General features: G+C 32.6%; 1 non-coding gene across 1 annotated transcript; it reads right to left on the bottom strand.

Moving 5' to 3' along the window:
• Window positions 1-10939: 10939 nt before the first annotated feature.
• Window positions 10940-11046, bottom strand: LOC128281951 (small nucleolar RNA R71). Its single transcript, XR_008272246.1, has one exon. It is a non-coding gene; the product is annotated as a small nucleolar RNA R71 (small nucleolar RNA).
• Window positions 11047-11924: the final 878 nt, after the last annotated feature.

Raw genomic sequence — 11924 nt, 5'->3', positions numbered from 1 at the left:
AATTGGATCTAGATATTATAGATCAACTGAGACAATTCGCCGTTACTTTAGGGTTGTATTTAGAGCTATTTTGAAATTGTATAAGCTAGTTATTAGATTACCTGACGAGTCAACTCCTAGTGAAATCAGAAACAATCCAAAGTTTTATCCTTATTTTAAAGATTGTATTAGAGCATGAGATGGAACTCATGTTCATGCATCCATTCCACTTAGCATTCAAGGAAGGTTTCGTATCCGTAAAAGGGGGACGACACAAAATGTATTGGCTGCCATTACATTTGATTTGAAATTTTCCTACGTTCTAGCTGGTTGGGAAGGTAGTGCACATGATTCTTGTATTTTAAGTGATGCACTTTCACGCCCAAGAGGATTAAGAGTTCTGGAAGGTAAGAATTATAAAACATTAAATACCAAATAGTTCTAGTAAGCTCATAATTTATTAATAATAATTATGTTTTGTCAAATTGTAGGTAAATATTATCTTGTTGATGCTGGATATGGCATCCGAAATGGATATATTACCCTATATCGTGGTGTCTGATACCATTTAAAAGAGTTTAGTGCTCAGGGGCCTAAAAATGCAAAGGAACTTATACACCCCTAACCCGTATCCGTCGCCAGACTAGGGTTACGAGGCATTACTGAGCAAAAACAGAATTCTAAATATTCACATATTCATACAAGTCATACTCATACATATATTAAGCACATGGCTAATTAAATATTTAACATACTTTATTTATCATATTACATTTACGAATCATAACTCAAAATTCAACCGAATCTATACCTTTCAAATAATCACATTTTCATTAGCAAATAAAAACATACGCATATACTTTCATTATATACCCAAACCATCATTTGAATTAACAATTAAAGTACATGTATATACGTACACATAATTATCAATTTTAAAAATGCATATAATGCTCATTGTGTACTATTACATAAAATCACTATTCAACTGGTCATTTATCAATAATTCACCATTAATAAACTTATAACTAATTATAGTACTTATACATATCTCCATACAAACCGAACGAAACTAATCTTTGCATATTCGAATATAGGCATGCCTTATCATGCATTTCTAATATACATAAAACATGCTAACACTTGAGCTCACGTTTATAAATGAATAAACATACATCAAAATCAAATTATCAAACCATATTTATTTATATATATACATATCAAAACCGAGTGACCAACCACAACCAATTCCACCTATCATCTCAAGCTATAAACAACACATATAATACCATTCACATTTACTTTTCATTCACTTCACATATCATTATAATCAAATAGAATAAACCATTACCAAGCATAACTGAAATCAAGCTTTAAAGCTAAGCCATTTTCGCATGGCTCAATATATACATATTCAAAGTTGAACATAATATGTATTAGCCTAGACATGCCAAAAGTTTGAAAATAAACTTTTAAGAGTACCGAAAGTTGACGATAGTGTGGATGACTTCGATAACGATCCCCGAGCTCGTAACTTACAACCAAAATCTATAAAACAGAGTAACAAAAACACACAAAGTAAGCTAATTTAGCTTAGTAAGCGTTAAGCAAATTAAACAACTCAATGAATAATTAAAACATTCAAACTAAACAAATTATATCAATAATATTATACTTTTACACAATAAGATACCTTGACCGAATGTTCAATATCAAATACATATCACCACATAAATATTTCCTATATAATCGATTATACAACATCAAATATATCATCACATAGATACTTATATAGAAGTTAAATAAAACATCACATGTAACCTATAGTTCAACTTCAATAGAACATCACGAATGGCCAAATATGCACATTCAAAATAACTTCACATAAAACCGAATATATAAGTTCAATATAATTCACATGTAATCGAATAATCAAGTTCAATATAAGCTTACATATACTTACCTATGTGGCCGAACATATACAACGTCATTTAGCTCAATTATACTTGCTCAATATCCACAATAACTTGAACTCTTATAATCATGGACTTGAAAGCAAATCACCGGTATAAAACCTGCTAGCCATACGCCTGCATTTCACACCGGCACAAGGCCTGATAGACTCAAAGTCTGATATTTATTCACCGGCACTAAGCCTGCTAGGCATAAAGCCCGATCAAAGTCACCAGCACAAGGCTTGCTAGGCTCAAGGCCCGAATATCACAGACATAAAATCATTCCACAACATTTCATATATCGAATCATATAATATTCCATGTAACACATACACACTTTCAGAGATTTTGATATTATTCAAATACAACTCGATCACATTAATTCATTGATAATCCTCATTCGGCTAACATACTAATACATTATAAAATTTTAATCATCATAGTAAATCATTCTATGTTCAAAATAAACCATGTTTAATTATTTAAAGACTTACCTCGGATATCGACAGACGTTACGAATCGACTATTCGACTATTTTTCTTTTTCCCCGATCCAAGTCCAATTTCCTTTGTTCTTGATCTATATAATTTCAAATTAACCTCATTCAAATACAATTTCATTCAATTTAATCCAACAACACATAAATAGGCAAATTACCATTTTACCCCTAATATTTCATATTTTACAATTTAGTCCAAATTGCACAAAACACAAAATACACCAAATCTTACAACAACATAGTTGAGCCGAATTTTCAACATACTCATACTAGTCCATATATTTCATTTATTTTTCATTTTAGTCATTCAATTTATTATTTTTGCAATTTAGTCCTATTAACTCAAAATCATCAAAAACTTCAATAAAAAACATGTTAATCTAAAACATATTTTTGATATTTCATCATTAAACATCACAAAACAAAAATATTCATCAATGGCATAACAAAAAATATTCACCAAAATCAACAATTCAAGCATGGGTCGGGTAGTACTCGAAGCAACGATCTCAAAAATGTAAAAATTATCAAAAACCGAAGTAAAAACATACCTTGATTTAGCTTGAGAAGTAGCCGAATGCCTAACTCTTTTCTTTTCTTTTTATTTTACTAGTTTCGGTCATGCAAAGATAAAAGAACCATGGCTTTTAAATTTTTTATGTTTTGTAATATAATAACCTTTTAATTCAATTACAAATTTAACCTTTATTAATTAATATAAAACCATCATATTACATGGTCACTACCGTCCATCTAATTAAACATGGTCAAATTACCACTTAAATACTTCAACTTACAAAGCCATCAACAATTTGGCCCTTATGCTTTTAACTATCAAGTTTTCATTTTACGCAATTAAGCCTTTTTATTTAATTAAGCACACAAACAATCAAATTTTCATACGAAACTTTCACACTTGCTAATTCACATTTAATAAACACAAAAAATAATATTTAAATATTTTTTTGACTTGGATTCATGGTCCCAAAACCACCATTTTGATTAGGGTCTAAATCGGACTGTTACAGATCTCTTTAATCTTTGTCATTCATCATTGCGAATCACTATTGAACGTGTTTTTGGGATTTTGAAGAAACGGTTACGTGTATTAGATGCTGAACCATTTTGGAGTTTTCAAACTCAAATAGATATAGTTTTGGCTTGTTGTATCTTTCTTAATCATATAATGGGAGTTGATCCTAGTGATTTACTTAATCAATGATTATACGAGGAGCCTGAGTCTAATATGATAATACAACCTCTTACGGAGCGAGAAGAAAGAGAAGAAGCAAGAGAATGGTCTGCTAAGAGAGACAAAATTGCATAAACTATGTGGACTGATTATATGGCTAGAAATATTAGGTAGTTTTAGGGATTAGGGTTCTTGTTTCTATGTTATGTATGTTTTAGTATTAAAATTATTATTATTTTGTTAATGTTGGTTGGATAATGATATTGAAAATTTAGTTTGTTGGATTTTGAAATTATTATGTCTTGAATTTGTTACATATTGAATTTATTATGTTTTAAGCTTGTTGGATATTGAAATGATTGACAATGACAATTATTAATGTAGAATGGGTAAGGGAAACAAAGAAGGGATCTCCAAGCAATTCAGGTGGACAAAACCGATGGAACATCTTTTTCTTGAAATTCTAGCAGAGGAGGCCCAGAATGGAAATAAGCCTTCTAACTATTTCAAAGCAGTTTCTATTAATCGAGTTGCCGAAGCTATTTCAGAAAAATTTCAAGTCCAATGCGATGCGAAGAATGTGGAAAATCATTTGAGGACTGTAAAAAACCAGTGGTAGATTATATGCACAATTCGAGGTGAAAGTGGTTTTGGATGAGATGATAACATGAAAATGATCACATGTGATAGAGCGGCATATGATGCAGCAGTGATGGTAATATATGTATATATATGTTAAGTATATTTCAATTGTTTTTTTACTTGTTTTTCTAATTGTGTATAATATCCAATTGTTTTTCTAATTGGTTGTTGGCAAAGATATGGCAACAGGGAGTTTTGCCAGAACATTTGCTGACATAGATTTGGATGATGATAACCAAGATTCAGTGCCTATAGACTACGACTATGAAGAGATTAAAGAGGTAAGAACAAAAGTTTCTTCATCTGGCACATCCAAACGTAAAAGAAAAAATGCTCAAGAAAGTGTCGTTGATGAACAAATTAAATTTGTGGGTGAACAACTTGGCAAAATTGCTAATGCTTTGGAACAATTTACTGCGTATAAGACACCACATCTTTACGAAGAGGTCATGTCGATGGAGGTAGAAGGATTTAATGATAACTTTCTATGTTCTGTATTTGATTATCTAGTGGGTCATGAATCCAAGGCCAAAGATTTTTTAGTTAAAAGTAAGAAGCATAGAAAAATTTGACTTCAAAAATTTTCTCAAGGTTGAAGATATTGATACTTTTAACGTGGTGCAATATTAGTTATGCACTTGGACAATCTTGTTGTTATTATGTGGTGTACAACTAATTATGTATTTGGATAATATTATTAATTTCTAGTATTAATTGTAGTTTGGAAGCTAATTTATAATTATTCAATCCTTGTGTTTTTGTTTTTTATAACACAATTACAAATAATTTATTTGACTTTGGTTGTTTTCAATTTATGACGGTTAATATTCTAGCTTAATAATGGAGTATTATTATATATTTAATTTGATTTATTTATTTATAAATAAATTATTGCAATATATGTAAAACAATTTAAAATATAAACTTGTTAATATATATTTATTAATATATGTAAAAACAAATTTTTCGAAAAATATTTTCAAGAAATCTGCCAAACAACAGAAAATATTTTACACAGATTCATCCAAACACCAGAAAAGTAAATCATTTTCCAAAAATAATTTTCCGGAAAACATTTTACTTGAAAAAAATGGAGCCTTAGTTTCGAACGAACAAGGATGTCGTCCAACATCTCTTGCACCCGTTGGTCTCTTGCATCTCGCATTATGATGCCTCTACCGTCCAATCGGTGAGCATCAGATATGTTTTGTTGAATGACAAACTATTTTAAGACGCTACCCGGTTGATGCCACTCGATTATCAAAAAACATATGAGCGGACTAGTGTAACGCCCTCACGCCCAAGACCGTCGCCAGAGTCGAGCTTGAGGTGTTACTAAACTTAATTCATCAATTTAACAGCTCAAACAATTTATTTTTAAAATTTCCAGACAAGCTGACCAACTGCATCACAGTCGCTTAAAAATTCATATCTCGAGTTCCAAAACTCAAAATTAAGATCCATAAATTTTACCTGAAACTAGACTCATATATATATTTACTAATTTTTTTTCTAGAATTTTTGGTCAAGCCAATTAGTACAGTTTATTAGTTAAAGTCTCCCCTATTTCAGGGTTCGACTACTCTGACCCCTGTGTATTACGAATCAGATATCTCCATGTAAAGAGTTTCAATAACTATTCCGTTTGTTTCTTATAAAACTAGACTCAATAAGGATTTCATACATGTAATATAAAACTCATGATTGTTTTTTTAAAATTTGTAGTGAATTTTTAAAGCTAGAACAGGGGATATAGAGATCACTCTGACCCTATTCCACCAAAACTTAAATATCTCACAAAATATAACTCATATACATGTTTTGTTCCATCCATATGAAAATAGACTCATCAAGCTTCAATTTCATAACTTACTCATCATTTAATTCCATTTATACTGTTTTTAGTGATTTTTCAAATTTACATCACTTCTGCTGTCAGATTCTGTTTTATGGCAAATTTTACTTTACTATAGATTTTCATGGACTAAATAGCATTTTAAACATACATAACATCAAATATGACTTAGATTGGCCATTCCAATGGCTAATCATTTACAAACCCTTTTCTTGCCAAACCATAGCCATATCATAAGATCATTTACACAAAGTGAGTATTTTGCCATACATGCCACATTCAAAACACACAAGCCATTTTACCAATTTAGGCCTTCGGATAGTGTGAACGAGTCTTCGACCTATCCCGATTCTCAAGCCGGCTTGTCAACAACTACAATGAAAGAAAAGAAGGGGGTAAGCATAAATGCTTAGTAAGTTCACATGCAAATAGCAAGTAACATAATCATGCAATTCCACATAAAACATCATTTGTATAAACAACACCAAGACATTCATGTTTCATTTGCATTTAATATCTTTCTACGATTTCATCATACCAAGTTCTCAACCCGAGGATTTAAGCACATACCTGTCAAATTTTCTCATTCATCACACTTACCAATATGTCACCTTCGTTTTAGGCATCCTTCTCATTCACTTAAGATTCATCCGTTGAACACATCGGAATATAATTCGAATACGCGGATTTCATGAACGTAAGTGCCATACCCCAGACTAAACAAACTCAATAGCTCATGGAACTTATGTAGCCAAGCTACCATGTAACCCGCCCATAAGTGAACTCAGACTCAACTCAACGAGCTCGGGCGTTCGCATCCATAAGTGAACTCGGACTCAACTCAACGAGCTCGGATGCCTAGTTACATCTCACGAACTCAAACTCAACTCAACGAGTTCGGAACTCAAATATCCTAGTGACATGTCACTTGTATCCTAATCTATTCCCAAGGTTCAAACGGGATTTTTCCTCGATTACACATCTTTGCCCTCTTCCACGGAATGTCAAAACCGATACCGGTAGCAATTCATATTTAACAAGTAGCACACATAATTTGCATATTACTCAATAATAACCACAAAGCATAATATTTCATGATATTAATTATCATATCATATAAATAACATTAAATTACTTAAAATGAAAATTATGTTACTACATTTACACATGAACTTACCTCGTATGCGAAAATGGTCATTTTTACCATTTTGTCCACAACTTGGTATTTTGTCGATTTTAACCCGAATTTCAATTTTCCTTGCTCTATCATTTCAAATATAGCCTAAATAGGACTCATATTATTCAAATCAACCCAAAATCATATTTTGGAAAAATTAAAATTTTGCCCCTAAACTTTTACATATTTGCACTTTTGCCCCAATGCTCGTAAATTAAACTTCATCCTATTTTCTTATGTTTTATGACATGCTGATCATTTTTCCCTTCTATGAAAACATCAAATTCACACTCTAACATGTACTTATGATTATTAGGTATTTTTACCGATTAAGCCCTTTTACTCGTTTTCACTTAAAACCGAGTAGTACAAGTTGTCTAACATAATTTAAAACCTCATATTCTATCATAAAACACAAAAATACACAAATTTCACCTATGGGTATTTTTCCAAATATGAACCCTAGGTTGAATTATTGCAAGCATAAGCTTAATCGAGCTACCGGGATTCCAAAAACGTAAAGAACATTAAAAACGGGGCTTGGAATCACTTACTATGAAGCTTGAAAGTTGAAGAAACCCTAGCTATGGTGGAGAGAAAAATTTGGCAGCAACATATGGAGAAGATGACCATTTTTTTGTTATTTTTCCCATTTTATTTCATTTAATATCAAAATGACCAAAATACCCTTCCTTACTAAACTTTCAAAAATTCCATCCATGTCCAAATTTTTGTCCATAAACTTAGAAATTGGTCAAATTTCTATTTAAGACCTCTTCATTAATATTCCAAAGCAATTTCATACTAAAAACTCCTAGAATGCAAGTTTTGCAAATTATTCGATTTAGTCCCTAATCTCAACTTAAGCACTTTATGCATAGAATTTTGTCACGAAATTTTCACAAAATCATGAAATCATATCATAGACCTCAAAATAATTATAAAATAATTATTTCTATCTTGTATTTGTGGTCACGAAACCACTATTTTGATTAGGCCCTAATTCAGGATATTACAATTTACAACCAGTACCACACCATTTGTGTAGTTGTTAGTACACGTCATCCGATACGCTTCAACGACATCATATGTAGAGTAAGGCATCCTAATAAACTGCATTCAAATTATCAACATATTAGATTATGCAGTCAATATATACTCTAAAACAAATGTCATTTGTAATCCTCAAAATTTTGGTTTTTAAGAAAGGACAAATATTTTAAAGATGAATTAAGTATTTGGAGAGAAAGTATGAATAATGAAATTTAGTAAGGATTAATTGAAAATTTTTGAAAGCTAGAGGACTAAAAGTGTAAATTTACCTTTTTGTAGAAAGAGAGAATTTTAATAAACAATTTCCTAGGATGTGGCATGGATATGTATTGAGTATTGACCTATGAAGTTGGAAAATCGAGTTAATGATTAAATTGAATAAATTGGAAAAGTACAGGCATTAAAGTGCAATTTTAATTAGTTTTTTTTATCTTTGTGCTATGTCTGAAACTACTAGGTCTAATTGGCACTTCAAGTTGCTTGCTATATGACAAGCAATTGTAAGATTTTTCGTATAAACCAGCTGCTAAATCCAAATTGTCTAACTGATAAGTCGGAATTTATACATATTTTTATCCCATGCTTAGCAGATTTTTGGATGAATTATCATTAGATTTATGGAATTTGATGCTCCTAATCCTTTAATTTCATGTTTTATACTTAGGTGAGCATAGAAAAGTAAAAAGAGCGAGAAACGGGCCGAAAACGGAGAAAATAGGCCAATGTGGGAAATCAACACGACCTGGACTTCCTCACATGGGTATACCATACGCCCGTGCCTATTTAACAGACTTTAACATGGTTTGAAGCACTAGCACACGGGCGTGGCACAAGGCTGTGTCCCTGTCGAGCCCAAGTCTAGTTCCATTTAGTAAAAAGGCCACTTCTAAGGTTTCTGAGGCATTCTAAAGCCTATATAAACACCCTAGAGGAGGATTAAAAGGGACACACAGAGGAGGGGGCAAGGAATTACTCGAAGAAAGCCGATTGATCCATCTCAGAAGTCGGATTCTCCTTCTAGACTGAAGATCTCCCTTCAATTTCCTTCAGAGGTTTTTGGGATTCTTTATGTTTTGTTATTATTATTCTTCTGAGATGTTTTCTTTTACACATATGAACTAAATCCCCTAAATACCTAAGAGGGATGAAACCTAAGATGGATCTTGTTACTATTTTCTGAATTATATGATAAATACTTGATTTGTTCTTAATTATTTGTTCTTAATTCTTGTTTTAATATTCCAGAATATTGATTCAAGTGTTGATGTGCTTATTCAGAAGAGCAAAAGTCCCTGTCTAATAGTAGATCTAGCATAATTAAGCGGAGTTGATTGCAACCCTAGACATAGGGCGACATAAATCTGTCGGATTAGGGTCAAACCTAATAAGGGAATCCATAGATCGAGTTAATGCAACACTAAGGGTTTTAATTCAAAAGAGATTTCAATTAATCAACCTAGGGTTAGATGTTGTTAGTCTCGAGAGAGATAATAATATAAATTAGGGATTTCTATGAATCGAGTCAAGTGAATAAATCGTCTAATTTAGAGTCAAATAACAAGTGAAGTCTAGGTGGATTCTTCCTTGGGTATTATCTAAATCAATCAGTTTTCCCAAAAGTATTTCCCCAATTTACTTCACGTGCATTCTTAGTTTAGTTAATTATTTTAGTTAAAGCAAATCCCCTTATTTTTAGGCTAGATAATAAAAAGAAGGTTAATACTAGTACTTTTAGTTCCTGTGGGTTCGACATTCCGGTCTTGCTATAAGCTATACTATTGTTTGATAGGTGCACTTGCCTTTATCATGATAAAAGTTAGTCTTCAAGTACGATCAATCATAATTATAAAACTTATCACGCATATCAACTTTTTGGCGCCGTTGCCGGGGAACTAAGATATTAGGAATGCTTAATTTTTATTACTTTAGCCATTTATTTTATTGCAATTTAATTTTTATCACTAAATTTTCTTTTATTTACTTCTGGCAAGTTTTTATAGTTTATGACTAGAAGAAACACATCAGGACCTCTACTTTTGATAGTGAGATCGAAAGCACAGCACACAGAAATCGAAAAGAGATAAGGCGAAGCCAACGATACATAGAGGAAGGGCAAGAGGACGATATTCAAACCACAACCGAGGAGATGGCTGATAATCATAATAATAATCCGCTACCTCCTGTGGCTGTTGCGAACCCAGAAAGTCAGGATCCTGCTCCTCGTACTATGTATGATTATGCTAAACCTAGTTTAACAGGAGCTAAATCGAGTATAATTAGACCTACTATTGCTGCAAATAATTTTGAACTAAAACCTAACACGATTCAAATGATACAATAGTTTGTTCAGTTTGATGGTTTGCAGGATGAGGATCCAAACACTCATTCGGAAAATTTTCTGGAGTTCTGATATACTTTTAAGATCAATGGCATTTCTGAAGATGTCATACGCCTTCAGTTGTTTCCATTTTCGTTGAGGAATACAGCTAAACAATGGTTGAACTCGTTAACAAGAGGGTCAATCACTACTTGGGAACAAATTACTGAAAATTTCTTACTTAAATATTTTTCGCCAGCTAAAACGGCTAAATTGAGGAATGATATATCTTCTTTTGTACAGATGGATCTAGAAACTCTTTATGATGCATAGGAGAGATACAATGACCTATTGAGAAGGTGCCCTTACCATGGGTTACCTTTATGGTTATAGGTTCAGACTTTTTACAATGGTGTGAACCCCTCAACAAGGCAACTTATCAACGCAGCTGCCGGTGGAACTTTAAACAACAAAACACCTGAAGAGGCTTACGAATTTATTGAAGAGATGTCATTGAATAAATATCAGTGGCAATTCATGAGAACAAAATCGACAAAAGCAGCCGGTGTTTTCAACCTCGACGCGGTTACTATGCTATCTAACCAAGTAGAACTATTAAATAAAAAGATTGACAGTTTGTATGGTTCTACTCAGGTACATCCAGTGATTCAAATGGAGGAGGAGTACACACAAAATATCAATCCTTCAACCCTAGCATCCAGGAGGAACAAATTCAATATATCGGTAATAATAATTCTAAACTTCAAAATGACCCATATAGTAACACTTATGATGCAGGTTGGAGGAACCATCCCAACTTCTCATGGGGTGGCCAGGGAAATCAAAGGCCACAACCTCCCCCAGGTTTTCAACAACCACCTTACCAGCAGGAAAAGAAGCCAAACCATGAAGAGATGCTAATGAAATTCATCTTGCTGTCAGAAACTCATTTTCAAAATACTGAAACAGCACTTAAGAATCAACAAGCATCAATCCAAGGGCTCGAAACTCAAATAGGTCAGCTTGGTAAACTGATTTCTGAATGACCACAAGGTAATTTTTCGAGTAATATTGCAACTAACCCAATGGAGCAGCTTAATGCGATTGCCGTTCAAGATGAGAAAGGGTTAGTTAAACCTGAACTAGAACCGAGACAAAGAATTATGGTAAGTAAAGGTAAAAAGTAAGGTGGACAACAGTGAGCAAAAACCGGTAAGTAGAGAATACGAACCTCGTGTGCCATACCCCAGAGTGA

This window comes from Gossypium arboreum, chromosome 1 (assembly GCF_025698485.1).
Source record: "Gossypium arboreum isolate Shixiya-1 chromosome 1, ASM2569848v2, whole genome shotgun sequence".
NCBI classification, from domain to species: domain Eukaryota; kingdom Viridiplantae; phylum Streptophyta; class Magnoliopsida; order Malvales; family Malvaceae; genus Gossypium; species Gossypium arboreum.
The sequence above is the reverse complement of the archived record's forward strand: the minus strand, read 5'-3'. Positions and strand labels throughout refer to the sequence as shown.